We start from the raw sequence: 15,229 nt of genomic DNA, 5'->3' as shown, positions 1-15,229 counted from the left end.
CTATAGTGTTAGCGTTTGAAAGGTCGGGGTCGATTAACGAAAGCGGTAATGTCAGAAATTGGGCCCTGGCCTCGAAGCTCCAGAAAATGTGGTTCCGAAATGTTGGGCTTGAGTCCACTCTATTTCTCGTTTCAGCATGGAGTTGTTGCATACAGATGGTGACGTTGGAAAGATCCGATACCCCTCAGCACAGTGGTGGTCAGGAACCGGGCCCCCAACATGGGGCCCCAGAAATGGAGTCCCAATGTTTTGGGCATGAGCCCCTTCTATACGCCTATTAAACATGAATTGTTGTACGAAGGTGAAAAACTTGTATCTTCGTAAAAAAAAAAAAAAAAAAAAAAAAAAAAACTTGTATCTTACTTATAATTATTAGATAATAATCTCAGCTCCTAAACACGTATAAAAGATACCGAAGTTATATTTCAGCAAAAAACAATTACCATAAAACATCTCTTTGCATGTGTAATGACTGAAATGTATTATACTTTGCTTCCCTCCCAAATAAATAAATAAATAAATAAACGATTACAGTCGATAAGCGTAAATCTGGCAGAACCTATTTTCCGAAATCTAAAACAAATCACGCAGATTGTTTATTGCTTGTTCGAGATTGTCCACATTACATTTTCGGTCGCGATTGTCCACATCACATTTTCGGTTTTTCATTGTATGTAATTAACTATACCATAACAGAAATTCCCGCTACGAACAAATTACACGTTAGGTATACGCCTATGTGTCTCGTCTCGAGGACTTCTGGGCCGCAGTGGCTTAGTGGCAGAGGGTTTACACATGCTGCGGGGCCCTGGTTCTATACCAACTTGCGCAAAGTGGGGTTTGTGGTGAACAAACACCGTGTGTGAGGGTTTTCTCGGAGTTTCCCTTTCCCACAACTCTTTCATTTCACCATTCCATTTATTCTCATCATCTGCGTCTCCTTTAGTCTACCCAGGATGACAGTCGGACATAAAACTTAAAGATTGCATTTTCATTTTCACATTTGGAGACCCTGTATCTGTGTTCCTTGAGTGCCCCAAATGCTAAATAATAATGGGTTGGAAGGCCCATGAAGTTTAGTACCTGGTACACTCATTATCTCAACTTGCCCAAAAAGTTAAGGGCTCACGTTAAGTTAACGCTCCAAAACTTTGATTTTCACACCTTATTAACTATATTGGCCCAAAAGATGAAATTTGTTAGCCCATCGATCTTTATCTCGACTAGCCCAGAAAGTTGGGAGGCTCTGGTGAAGTTAGCCCCCAAATTTTCGGCGCCTATATCACATTAACTATGGGAGAACGAAAGCTGAAATTTGGTAGCCTATCCAGCCCGTAGATAGTACTATGTAGGCCATTCATTCTCTGGACCAGCCCAGAAACTTTGGGGGGGGGGGGGTCACGTTAAATTAGAGCCCGAAATCTTTGGCGCGCATATCTCATTAACCCTTTCGGGACAAAATCGATTTTGGGGTTTTTGGTAGACTTTCAGTTAATGATTTATTGCCCAAACACTGTTATCCCGATTGATATCGTTTACGTCTTGTATTTTAGAAGAGGGACATGGCTATTTTTTGGTGTAAGTTAGATTGCAGTGTTGCTAACGGGAGGGATTATTGAAAAAATGTAGGAGTGAAATTTAAAAAAAAAAAAAATCCCTAGCCGAATTTCATGATTTTTCCTAGCTGGGAACACCGAAGCCACAGGAGTTCAAGTCACCTAAAAAGAATTTTCTGCTATGTTGACAAGGTACAGTAAAAACCTGAAGTCGCTGGCTGCCATACAAATAAGTGCATGAGATGGCACGTTTGCTTTGGGTGGGTGGGTTCTTCTTCACAACTGCTGTCCTGATGTTTTTAACAACGCGTGGTTTCCTGGCTGGACTCCTTTCTTCACTCTCACGACTTGATCTTGACATTTAGGGCTGGTGCTTTTACAGCGCTATTACCCTTCCTACTGCACGCTTGATAATGTTGTTGCTGCTTGCCGCACACATTTTCACAATCACTGACTCATTGCATTTTGCATCGGGAAGTGCACATATGTGACCTTCGCAATAAGGTGTCACTTTAACAGAAATACTAGCTGCTCACCACAACAACTTCCACAGCGGTGTACGTTACTCACTACTGGATTTACGGGCTACTGACTTCTGGTTCCTTCTTCTACGCTGTGCTCGTTATCAGCACTGTAAACCACCTTGGGTGAACTGATCTGTAGTATATGAAGGACTCAATGGGAGGGGTTACAATCCCCCCTCTTCGGTACGCCACTGCCTAGGTATATGACATATTTAAACGGGATGTGTTGAGTAATAGAAAAGATCTTTTCGCAAACTCTCTCTAGTGCATTTTCTATTTACAAATTGTGGTTAGGTCATTATTAGGTAACTAAATGTAGGCTCGGAAATATGTCTCCATCATGAGACATAACAAAATGGAACGACAGGGGCATCGTACAAAAAATATTTATCCACATCGCTGCATCACCGAAAATCACGAAAAAAGCACTTTGATGCATATTAAGTACCATTTACTCTTATAAGCTTGAAAATTAATTTTACTAACAAGGGATGTATCTGGACTCGGACGGAAGAATCTAAATGAAACCATGTAGGTTATATAAATTATTGGACACAAAAACCGTGGGGTCAGCCATTCCCATGTAAAAGTCTGTGTTTGTCGACAGGCGGCATCTTTGTGTTCGGATATGGGGTGAACTATTCATCTTGATACGCCTTTATAACTTTTAAGCGAATAGATATATAATGCTGGGATTTTGCACATACAAATATCAGCAGGGTGACATTTTCTGGCATACTCTTCAATACCACCAAATTAACAGTGTTGCCAACCCATCACAAAGTTATTTTTTTTAATGGCACTACGTCAAGTTATTATAAATTTCAAATCTACATTCAAAGCAAAAACAAACCAAACCAAACTTGTTGTTCATTGTTGCAAACCGAGGACGCTACAGCATCACCAATATTCAGGAACGCGAAAATTTTGGAGGCCTCTACAATGCTAATAACTGAAGTAAGACGGACGGAACAGTTGCAAGGAATTGAAAATTGCATTTCCAAGGACTATTTCGAAAAAAAAAAAATAGTGCTTAGATACGTACCATGTCTAATTACGTAGATTCTTTTTAAAGGTTGTGAGGATCACAATACTGTTTACGGCAATTTGATAATTCAAACCGTTCTGGAGGTATAATAATTATTGTTAAAGTTACCAATATTTCCTAAAATAACGTAGTCCTAGTTGCGATAAATTTTGAAAATGACATTTTTCTTCCCGATCAAAATGTAATGTTGAAAAGCCTGTCAATAATTTTCAAAATGTACAAAATATTCCTCTCACACACAAATTCCACATAAAAGTTGTGCAATTCATATTTTCTTTTCTCAATTTAAAAAAGCGTTACATTCACCACATTAATAAAATATTGTTCACGAAACCAGTCAATTAAAAAAAATAATAAAATTTACAATATAATTAACCATATTTGCAGTGTAAAAAAAACATATTTACAATATTTACCATAGCCAATTACATTCGGCATCATTGCTCATAATTAGGGATGCGCACGAGACGAGTCGAGACAGGATTTTCCTTACAATATTCGAGTCGAGACACGGCTCTTCTAATAGAGAAATATACATTTTTCGAGTCGAGACATCATTTTTACAGCACATTTTCGAGACGAGACAGCCACAAATCTTGTCTCGTGCGCATCCCTACTCATAATTCAAATACGTATTAAAGTAAAATAAATTGAAATGTCCCTTAATTTTTTTAAACATCCACATAAAATATACATTCACTAACATAATGAAAATGGCAATTTAACATTTCAATCGTAGACTTCAAAGCAGCAAAAGCAATTTTCTTTTGGGTGAATTTAGGCACCCCAAGTTTTGTAAACACGTTTCTTGCAACATGTGTTTTAGCTCCCCTGGATCCTATGACCAAGGGGAGAACCTCAAATCGCTTGTTATCATGGACCTAATGTTTAAGTCTTTCATACTTAGTTATTTTCTCTTCTTTTGCCCTTACATCCATGTCATTTCCTTCAAACGTAATGATAATGTCAATTACATACTAACACAGTTATTCTCAACAATTAGGTCTTGTTTCAATTGTACATTCTCAATATCAAACTCTAGCTCTTTACCCCTCTGATAGCCTCTTAACGCGCAATGTCTTTCAATAATTTGAACAATCTGGTTATGCCTGACTATACGTCTGTTGGTAGTGATTTCTGATGATAAGTGATTTGGAGATACGCTCAATTTTTTGAAATTCTTAGAACCCCACTTCCTCCCCCTCTTCCACATCGAATTTCCAAAAACCCTTCCTTAGTGGTACCCTACGTCATAAATTATACATACTGTGCACATTTCAAGTTCCTACCTTAAGCGATTTGGCCTGTACGAGGATCAGTCAGTCGGGGGGGGGGGGGAGGTTGTTCATGAAGAACACCAATGTAATGTATTTCTATAAAACTGCATATAAGACAAAACAACTGGAAGTTCCAAACAATAAGTAGAAGAGATTTAAATTCAAACAGATGTACTGATGCCATTAAAAATTAAAACAACATTACACTACTACAATTATCCATATTTACAGTGATTTCCATACACACATATATATATACATATATATACATATATATATATATATATATATATATATATATATATATATATATATATATATATATATATATATATATATATAATGCCTGCCATACGTCCCGTAAAAAACGGGAGTCCCGATTTTGGACTCAAGTGTCCTGCGTCCCCATTAATTTAGACGGGACAGGCAAGTGTCCCGTATTTTAGTTCCGTCCCATTTCAGCTCTCAATATAAGCTTATCTATATCAATATGAGCAAGATGCAACGTTCATTGTTTAAGAAAAGAAAATTATGTTTCGTATAATAAATGAATAGCGTTTCTTGTACTAATATTCTTTGTGAAAATCCATTAACAACTTTTTTTTTTTTTTTGGTAAAGACAATTTTCTTGAGTCGTCCTAGAATGGGTACTATTATGTCTATGTAGGACATTGTAGATTGATGATTTTTTCGTCTGCTAGATTCTTAAATAACATTATTTGTTTAGCATTTTCAAATAAAAATCTCATGTAAATGAAAAACACTCTACAGAAGCATAAAGTTTCCTGAGAACGCTTTAGATTGTTCGCTATTTCTTTGTATCCATTTCAAATATTGCAGTGAAAATGTTTCAAAAAAATGTATTGCGTTGTAAAGTTCTTTAAGTGGGGGAAGAGATCGAAGGTGTCCCGTATTATCATGGAAAAAATATGACAGGCTTTATATATATATATATATATATATATATATATATATATATATATATATATATATATATATATATATATATATATATATATATATATATATATAGATAGATATAGATATAGATATAGATATAGATATAGATATAGATATATATATTATAAAGTACTATATGAATGAAATTGAGTCGTATATTGTAATGTATGAATGAAAAAGGATATTAAAGTAATTTTTATATAGGGGAAAGTGGGATAGAAATGGGTAACTAAGGTTTGATGTGTTGTCAAAGTCAAGATTGGCAACAAAATGGAATGATGATCAGAACAATTACTCTTGACTTATAATTCGTGAATACTACAAAAATGTGATAGGTTCTGTCTATTGTTTTGCATATATGTTTTTCACAAAAAAGCAAATCACCCGGAAGTACCCTAATGGTGGGGTAAGACCAGGTGTACATGCTAATCGGGTTTCACCCCACATGTATCGAGTATGAAAAACGTGGCATCGCTAAACTAATACAATTTTATAGTTTATTTTATGTATGTATTAGATGTTCATTTGTTTACGTAAGTCCTCATGAAATGTGCAACAAGGAGTAATAATTACCTATTCAGTCACTAACAATCATTGCAATCCCGTCGACCACTGAAAGAAAAACTACAGTAAACACGATACAAGACGCTGACGGTTGTAGCAGCGGGGCGAAATGGCAGTTCCTTCTTTACGTGTTAAAGGCTGCCGAAAACATGAAAAAATGAATTCTAAAGGTCCATAGCTCCAAAACTATGGGATCTACTGTTGTCGAGTCAAGACTTCACTAAGGAACTAGTATGTGCTCTATCCAAAAATACATGTTTTATATTCCTAAGGTACTCACGCAACAATTTTTATGGAGGTAGTTGGAGAATACTTTATATCATAGGCCCGTAGTTAAACTCCCTCTATAAAAATTGTTGTGGAAGTACCTCAGGATTCTCACACACGCATTTTTGGATAGGGCACACACTAGTTTCTAAGTTAAGTCTTGACCCGACTGCGGTAGGTCCCATAGTTTTGGAGCTATGGACCTTTAAAATTCCTTTTTTCATGTTTTTGGCAGCCTATAACACGTAAACCGTCGCTTGTAGAGGGATAAATTCTTAAGGTCTTTTGAATTTGGCTAATCAGAGTGCTCCTTTAACCCGCGTATATTCGACGATAACCGTTCGGGATAAAATCTGCTCGCCATGTAGACCTAATTTTATTACAAAATGACGACTGTCTATTTACTTTATTTTATAGTTCTTCCATATTCACTTTCAAATGATCGGCGCCAGTTGCCATCTAATAAAGTTGATGCGTTTGTTGCTTCTAGTACACAACCACTTTGAAAAAAGAAGCAATAAATGCATCAAATGTGGGAGATGAATTTAGAACACCAAAATGGTACATGCCTAGCACATCTTGTGCTGTTAGGGTTTCTTCAGAAACATTTTGTAAAACAATTGAAAACACATCGCGCGGTTTGTATTTTGAAATTTTGCGTATACTTGGATTTGTTTAAGTATTTCTTTCTACTGTGTTTGCCTGTAGCTTCAGTTCATAAGCCTTTATAATTAGATACCCAACATATTTGGCAATCACGCAGAAAACAACACCGAAGATTCTACACTTGTATTAACACACAGGCTGTGTGTCATTTCAACTAGCGGCATTTGACACACAACTCCAAACGGAGAGTGAGTTGTTCTAACCACTTGTTTGTGTTATATTTTAACACAATCGTGCTAACACATAGGCATGTCGTTGAAATAATACAACGATTTTTTTACAGATAGGCACTTCCAGTAGAACTACAAGGATTAAATTTGGCAAAGTTTTTAGCCTCCTGGGACTATATAGAAAATTTCCAAAAGTGAAATTTTCCATTTTTAGCAGCTTTAAAGAGACAAAAAACTGTGTAATTTAAATAGACTTTTTGGATGTACAAAATCTCATATTTTAGGTACCGTAATTGAAATCGGAATAAAAACTAGGAATTTTGGTATGTTAGTAGGTTTATGAGGCGCGAGGCCGTAGGATGAGAAATTTTGTATCTGGCGACAAATTCCCACCTACTTAAAACTAAACTGATTATATAAACATTCAATTTTGCCAATTGCCAAGTTCATAAAGAAATTGAAAATCACAGCAACTGGGTAAGTAAGAAAATGCTAATCCAAATGTCAATTGAAAGAAACGGAAGTCTTTTAAGTAAATATTGGCAACAACGCATTCTAATTTTCCAACTTGGTCAAAAGTTAGCAGGGTTGGAAAAAATAGTTTTTTTAAAAAAAAAAAGAACAAAACGCGTGTTTAAAACATGAAAAAAAGTGTTTAAAATGTTTTAAAGATGTTTTAAAAAACACACAAAAAAGTACATGTTTTAAACATTTTGAACAGTTTAAAATATTATTTTAAACATATTTCAAAATCGTGTAATCACGTATTTATTAAGACTTTTTGCTCTTTCAACCGATCTTTTCATTTATTTTATTCTCTTTAAGACTACACAGTGTTGGGTACAGAACATTTCCGTATAGATTAGTAATTTTGAACTTATTTCATATAACGACCCCTTTTATTACACCCTCTTGCCAGCGACTCTCATACAGTAAGTATTTTCTTGGATATAGTAAACTTTTAAGGTAGATTTTAAAATTTACCAACTATAGATGTTTCACACAATCTATCAATATACATGGCAAAACAAAAGTCCTCACCATCCTTGTGCGTTGACAACGGGTTGAGGGAGAATGATGAATCTTGGAAGTGGTCTGACACATCAGATGGTGCTATCAAGCATCATGGCGAACATCTGTGCTTAGTATTCGAAATTTCAAATGCAAATGGTGTCATGTTACATGAGGGCTAGAATTTTACCAGAAATGCTGTTGTGCGGTTATTTTAACCATAAAGAAAATCATTTCGAGTTACCGCTTCTAAAAGTTTTGTAGTTATGCCTTTAGGGGCTAAGCTAGCGTTTCGTGGAGGCGGGTGAGATTTTTGTTGCAAAATTTGATTACTATTTCATAACACTGGTGCTAATAAAATTATTTTATAATAATAGGGCTACGTTTTCGAAAAGTAATGTTTGAAGCACACTTCATATTGTGCTAACTTTATATTTTCTGCAAGTCTATGTAATTGGTTGTTTTTTGAGTTAAAAATTTATTGACGAAAGGTAATATTTGGGACGTTCAGAGCACAATAGATCCAAATCCATTTTCAATAAACTTCAGTTTTCCTCAGCAAATGAATTCTATTTCAAAAAATAATACTTCGCAGTCAAGAATCCAAAACAAATGTAACTAAAACCATGCGAAAAGGCGTGGGATAGTTTCATATGACAGCCGCTAGTAAGGGCGTCAGTGGAACAGGAGGGCAACCACCCTCATCCGCACCCTGCATTTCAGATTTTGGGGACGGTAAGACAGTTTTAGAAATCTTTTGATAAGCAAAGTCCAACAGAATAAGCCTGAGGTAATTACACCGAATAAATACGAAGAACATACAGATGATTAAAACTGGGAAGTTGCTTAGGTCCAATTTCCTGATTTTTAAGCAGGCCCGAAACTCGAAAGTAGAGCTACCTTTGAAATCCTTGGGTAAAAAAAATACACAAGAAAGCAATATAGGCCTATAGCTCCTTACGGCCAATGATCAAAATCCGTATTTATTCGGTGCAAGGACTTCAATTTTTAAATGTTGGACTTTGCTAAGCAAAATGTTTCTAAATCTGCATTACTGCCCCCAAAAATCTGAAATTCAGGGTAGAAGACGGATGATTTCTAAACGAACGCCCCTATCTAGCGGCAATCATACAAAATTCTAGATTTCTTTTTTTCAGGTAGTTTTTCTTTCTTTCATCTCGGATTCGTGGTTGTGAAAATATGACATTTTACGTCGATGTATTCTTTTGAACACATTCTGCATTTATGTAACGTAATTATGCATCATTGACTATGACATTCGGAGCTTGACTTGTTAATCATTCCAACGCTGCAACATACACAATACAAGTATAATGTTAATATCTTAAATGTATGAGCAAGGAGGGGGAAGGGAAAATTAGCCCTCCTCCCCATTCCGTCAACGCCCTTGTCTAGCGGTTGTCCTATGAAACTCTAGTCCATACGCTTTCCCGTGGTTTTTGTTTCATTTATTTCATACCCTATGCTACGAAGATATTACGTTTGCTGAGCAAAAGTGAACCTTTCTGAAAATGAACTTGGATCCCTTGTGCTCTAAATGTTGAGTTGAAGCCAAATTTATCCTGCAACCCAAGTTTGTTCGAAACATATAAAATTAGTTTGTTTAGTTTGATTGATTACAACTTGCATCAGTAGCAAGGCTATATGAGACAGGGCTTTTTGTTTAAAGTGGGATCTGACCCACTAATTTTGAAATTTTACGTGGGATCGCAGTCAAAATCTATACAGCAAATTCCGACGCCTCGTGTCTCTATCCTCAAAAATTAATGTTAAAAGACTGAATATTGCACCCTGTAGCGTGGTACATACATACAAACAAACAAATTGAGATCAAATTGTCCCAGACCTTGACGTTCAGCACTAACGTTATAATAAGTATCACACTTGGTTAGTTACACGATCGACTGCCATACCTTGCGTTTCTCACCTGGTCTCTTCATACAAGCTATGCCAAGTTGTAAAGTTTCAAAGAAAATTTAGAACTGTGGTGGGGAAGAGGTACGAAATAAAATTTTCATAATATAATGTAAAAGATATTGTTGATACAAAATTAATTGTTACCTGAAGTTTCCAGTTGCATCTCAGCCACACCACTGACGTTAGATTCATCAGAAGCAATTTTCGGATCAACATTTTTACCATTTGTTTGGGTTTCCATTTTTACCAAGCATTGTATTTTTCATAATGATTTTCGTTCTTGGAGCTAAACCACCCATTTCTTTCTTACACGTTTTGCAACAAACTCGTTTGATCGTTTACTTACCTGATTGAGTTTGAGTTACTCTAATAAATTTGTACCAAATCATGTCCTTTTCTTCACGTATAACCCATGTTAAACGATTCCATGTTGTACGGAGACAGAACTAACATGTACTGTACAAACGAATGCTTGCGATATTTTAATTTCAGAACCTCAACGTCGCAATGAATATAACACAACAGTTTGTTTCCGTGATAATTATTTTATTTATTTTTTAATATCAGTTCTATAAGTAGTCCAACCTTCGACTACTACACTTTCTCGCAAGTTAACTGAGAAGCATTTAAACAATACAATATACGTTAAAAATAAGGAGGAAAAGAGACAAAATAAATTGTAGATCACCACATTGACCTGCTGTAGCCACGAGAAATCAAACCATTCACATGGGAAGAAAATAGTCTTCTGATTGGGGAGCACTTTTGGACAGTTCTCTTGCTCTGGAAGATTTTTTTTTTTTTACGAACATAAAATAAAATGCAAATAAACATATGTTTAAGACAAGTCTTCAAAATACACGTGTTTAAAACAAAATGTTTAAAACATAAACAAAATTTGTTTTAAACAAAATCAATTGTTTAAAAAAAAGTTTTAATCATTTGTTTTAAATATTTTGTTTTAAACAAAACAACCCTGGAAGTTAGTAAATTTGGGACGAAGCCCAAACTAGCAAAAACTTGAACTAATTACATGAACCTTCGATTGTGCCACCTGCAAAGTCTATAAAAGAAGTGACAATTCACAGCAACTAGGTAACTAAGAAAATGTTAAGCTAAGTCAATTGAACTTAACGGCAATCTTCTGAACAAGGAATTTGCCAACTTGATCAGAAGTAGTGGCTTTTGGGGGGAGGCTTCTCCTTTCTCCCTGCTGAGACAAGACTTAGCTTTTTTGGTCCTCCTGAATAAGTCATAGTCCCCCAAGAAAAACTTCCTGGGTACACCCCTGTATGATTATTTAATTATATTTGTCACTATTTTATTTGTCAGTTTCGTTTCTATGCAGTTTCGATCGTACGCAGTTTCGATCCTACGCAGTTTCGACGCTACGCAGTTTCGACGCTACGCAGTTTCGACGCTACGCAGTTTCGATCGTACGCAGTTTCGATCCTACGCAGTTTCGACGCTACGCAGTTTCGACCGTACGCAGTTTCGATCCTACGCAGTTTCGATCCTACGCAGTTTCGACGCTACGCAGTTTCGGTCGTATACAGTTTTGATCCTACTCCGGTTTTTCCCTATATAACTTCAAAAAATTACTATTACTTAATATTCTGTGATTATAAAATAATTGTTTTTTTATTGCTTGATCATATGACCTTATCTGTTTTCGATCCTACGCCGGTTTTAGTTTCGATCGTACGCAGTTTCGATCCTACACAGTTTCGATCGTACGCAGTTTCGGTCGTACGCAGTTTCGATCGTACGCAGTTTCGATCGTACGCAGTTTCGACGCTACGCAGTTTCGATCCTACGCATGTAACCCGTTCAAATGGCGGCCCGCGGGCCGCATGTGGCCCGCCAAACCATTTTCTGCAACCCATAAAGGTCTCACGATTAAAACGATTGTTATTACTGATAATATTTTCGTTTATATTTATTCATTCTTTTAATGTTTCCACTCTTCTTTCAAAATAAAGCATCCATTTAGCGCTGCTGTACAACAAAAAGGCATCCACAGCAACACTACAGTCACTAATGTAACTACAGGCAAGGCATCTTTGCTAAACGGGACAATTACTTCAATAAACCAAACCAAACCAATAACTCTGATCTAGCTTTGTAAAGCAGACCCTTTCTTCATCGAACTGTGCCTAAAAGAGTAATAATTTATAACAGTTACCAAGTTGCAATCGCCTTTGATTTTGAAAAGGAAACATTTGATTTTTGTGAGTTCTGTAGAGAGATCGAGAGTATCATGAATGAATTTAATGTAAGATTCTCAGATTCTGACAAACTAAAAAAACGACATTGCATTATTTACAAATCCATTGACAACGGACATCGAAGAACAACCTCCAAACTTACAACTCGAACTTTGTGACCTTCAGGCTGATCCATTCTTTCAGACAAGGGCAGAGAAAGGAGTAGATTTTTCCAGGCTACTTTCTAACGAAAGTTTCCCTAAATTTTGTGAGTTTGGTCGGAAAATAGTGTCACTATTTGGTAGTACTTATTTGTGTGAAGGTGCATTTTCCACCATAAAAATGTTGAAGAATTGCTTTAGAAGCTGCCTTGCAGGTTCGTCTCTTTTATATCTTCTGCAGGTCGTAACAACAGAAATGGATGTAGATATCCCAGCCCTTGTAAACACTGTTTAATCACCCTTACTTGTCACGTTGGATAGGTATGTGCCTAATATTTCAAATACATTTTTATATTTTTCTTTTGTATTATTATTATTATTATTATTATTATTATTATTATTATTATTATTATTATTATTATTATTATTATTATTATTATTATTATTATTATTATTATTATTATTATTAGCTGCGGCCCTACGCCTTACTAGTACAGACAGTTATGGACCTCAGGTTCACTATAATTGGACACCACTGTTATAACCGGTAATTAATCTTTAAAAATTATTCAAGTATTTATTGTAGAATAATTGCTGTTATGTTAGTACAATGTATTTATTTCATTTCAACGCAAGAAAATTCCAGGAAGGCTTGTATTTTAAGTGCGTCATTTATTTCTACTGCATCAGACAGTAAATTATTCATTGTAGCTTTGGAAAATTAAGATTATTAATAAAACTCCAACTGACCAAAGCAGTATATATAATCTTAAAATATATATACTACTTTGGTCAGCTGGAGTTTTATTAGCAGTGACGACGCCAGCTGTAAGTTCCTAGGGGGAAAAGGAGGGGCAGTTACATTTTCGGGGAGGGCTATTTTCCACACCAAAAATGACATTTATTATGTTTGACTTACTTTACTTTGTGTATTTCGTTGTTGTTTTTATATTAGGCCTATATGATAAACTTATTTCAAGTAAAATTTGTAACTAACAAATAAGTAACGTCTGCACATTAAATATTTTTCAATGCAACTTTTGAAACCTAAATTGAATTAGTTTCGCGTTTGCTACAAGTAACAAATTCGTCTAGTACTATATGCTATATATATATTCAATTTTCTTTCTCAGGCCTCTGAAGTGATTATGTGTGCCCAAACAGCGAATTTCACGAACATCCAGATCACAACTATTATAACATTTTTGTTCCAAGGATAGTCACCAAAGTAAATTAATGAGAAAATCAGTAAAACACTACGGGATTCTCCTCCATTATATACAGTGGTGAAGAAGTGATGGCTTAGTTCAAACGTGGCGGTTTCTCAACAAATTATGCTTTACATCCAGGATGACTTTACATCCAGGATGACTTTACATCTAGTGACTGTTCCTGAAATCATGGATGCAATTTGTAACATTATTCTTGAAAATTGCAGCATTTCAGCCAGTGGTAGATATAACCTGGGGCCGGGGTTCCTACGCCACTCTAGTTTTTGACTAACAAAAAGAATACACTTTTTAAAGTTTATAGTAAAATCACGATATACTTATTATAGTCTGAGGTCTGGCTGCAACCCCCTTCCCCAGTTTTTACCGTCTCAGTAAAACTTGTGTCACAGATTGTAGGCATTTCTTTGGAACGCGTCGGCAGTATAATTCAGAATGGCTTTCTGTGTGCGCAAGTTCTTGACACAATGGGTTCCCAAAAAGTCGGTCAGGAGAATAAAAGAGTGACGGCATTAAGAGAAGTCTTCTTCCAATTTGACCCTAATGCTGATCATTTCGCTCACGAATAGTAACCATAGATGAAATATGTTTGTACCACTATGATCCTGAAACGAAACACCAGTCAATGGAGTAGTAGCACTCATTTCTCCCTCGCCCCAAGAAGTTCAAGACACAGAAGTAGGATGAAAAACTGTTTGCAACATTCTTCTGGGATAAGTATAGAGTCGTACTCATACACTACCTCCGCCACGGTCAGATATTTAATTCAGAATCACTACATTACTCACAAAACTGAAAGAAAAATTCAAAGTTCAACACCGCGGAAAATGAAAAGAAAGGAATGATGTTCCTTTAAGAGAATACACCCGTCCATCGTACCCCTGCGAACATAATTAGCATTGCATAATCTAGGATTTCAAAGTCTAGATCATCATCCTTATTCCCCAGATTTAGCTCCGTCTAACTATTGCCTGTATTTATTTCCAAACTTAGATCTGATTGAACTTTAGATCTGATAAGGGTAGTGTTACGAACAGTGGTGCGAGGAAGTCTCCAGATTTTTTTAACTTCTGCAAAACTGGAGCGCTGTACAAGGTAGTATATTGACTCTCGGGGAAAGTGTAGAAGAAGTAAAACTTCACCATTCCACGTGCACTCCTGGGTTGGGCTACGAATTTTTCAGCAGCTCCACGTACATTTCTAGTCAATATGGTAGACGTCATGTCAGTACTTTGAAACAAAATAAGTAAGGGAGCACTAGTGCATATCAATTACTAACTAAAGATCAACACTCTGACAATACGTTTTATTGGGAGCTAAATAAATAATCGATTTAATTCCATACATTTATTATTATTATCATTTGCAGGAAGGGAAAACAACGTTTTTTTTCTTCAAAAAATTAAGCCCTGGTAGTCGCAAATTAAGCTGTTATAAGCCCATCCTCCGAATATTGAAAGCCGAGAATAATGTTTCAGGAAATAGAAGTATAGAACCTTTAAATAAAACAAAATATGAAACTGAAAACTTCAAAACTTGATAAATACAAACAAGTTATGTAATTGGTTTTACCTTTCTTTTGTTTCTAATCGAAGGTGATCCAATGAGAAGAAAACAAGTCGACCAAATCTACTATTGTTCGCTAGGCACA

Source organism: Thermobia domestica, chromosome 15, assembly GCF_964235325.1.
Source record: "Thermobia domestica chromosome 15, izTheDome1.hap1.1, whole genome shotgun sequence".
Classification (NCBI taxonomy): Eukaryota; Metazoa; Arthropoda; class Insecta; order Zygentoma; family Lepismatidae; genus Thermobia; species Thermobia domestica.
This window is presented reverse-complemented; position numbering follows the sequence as displayed.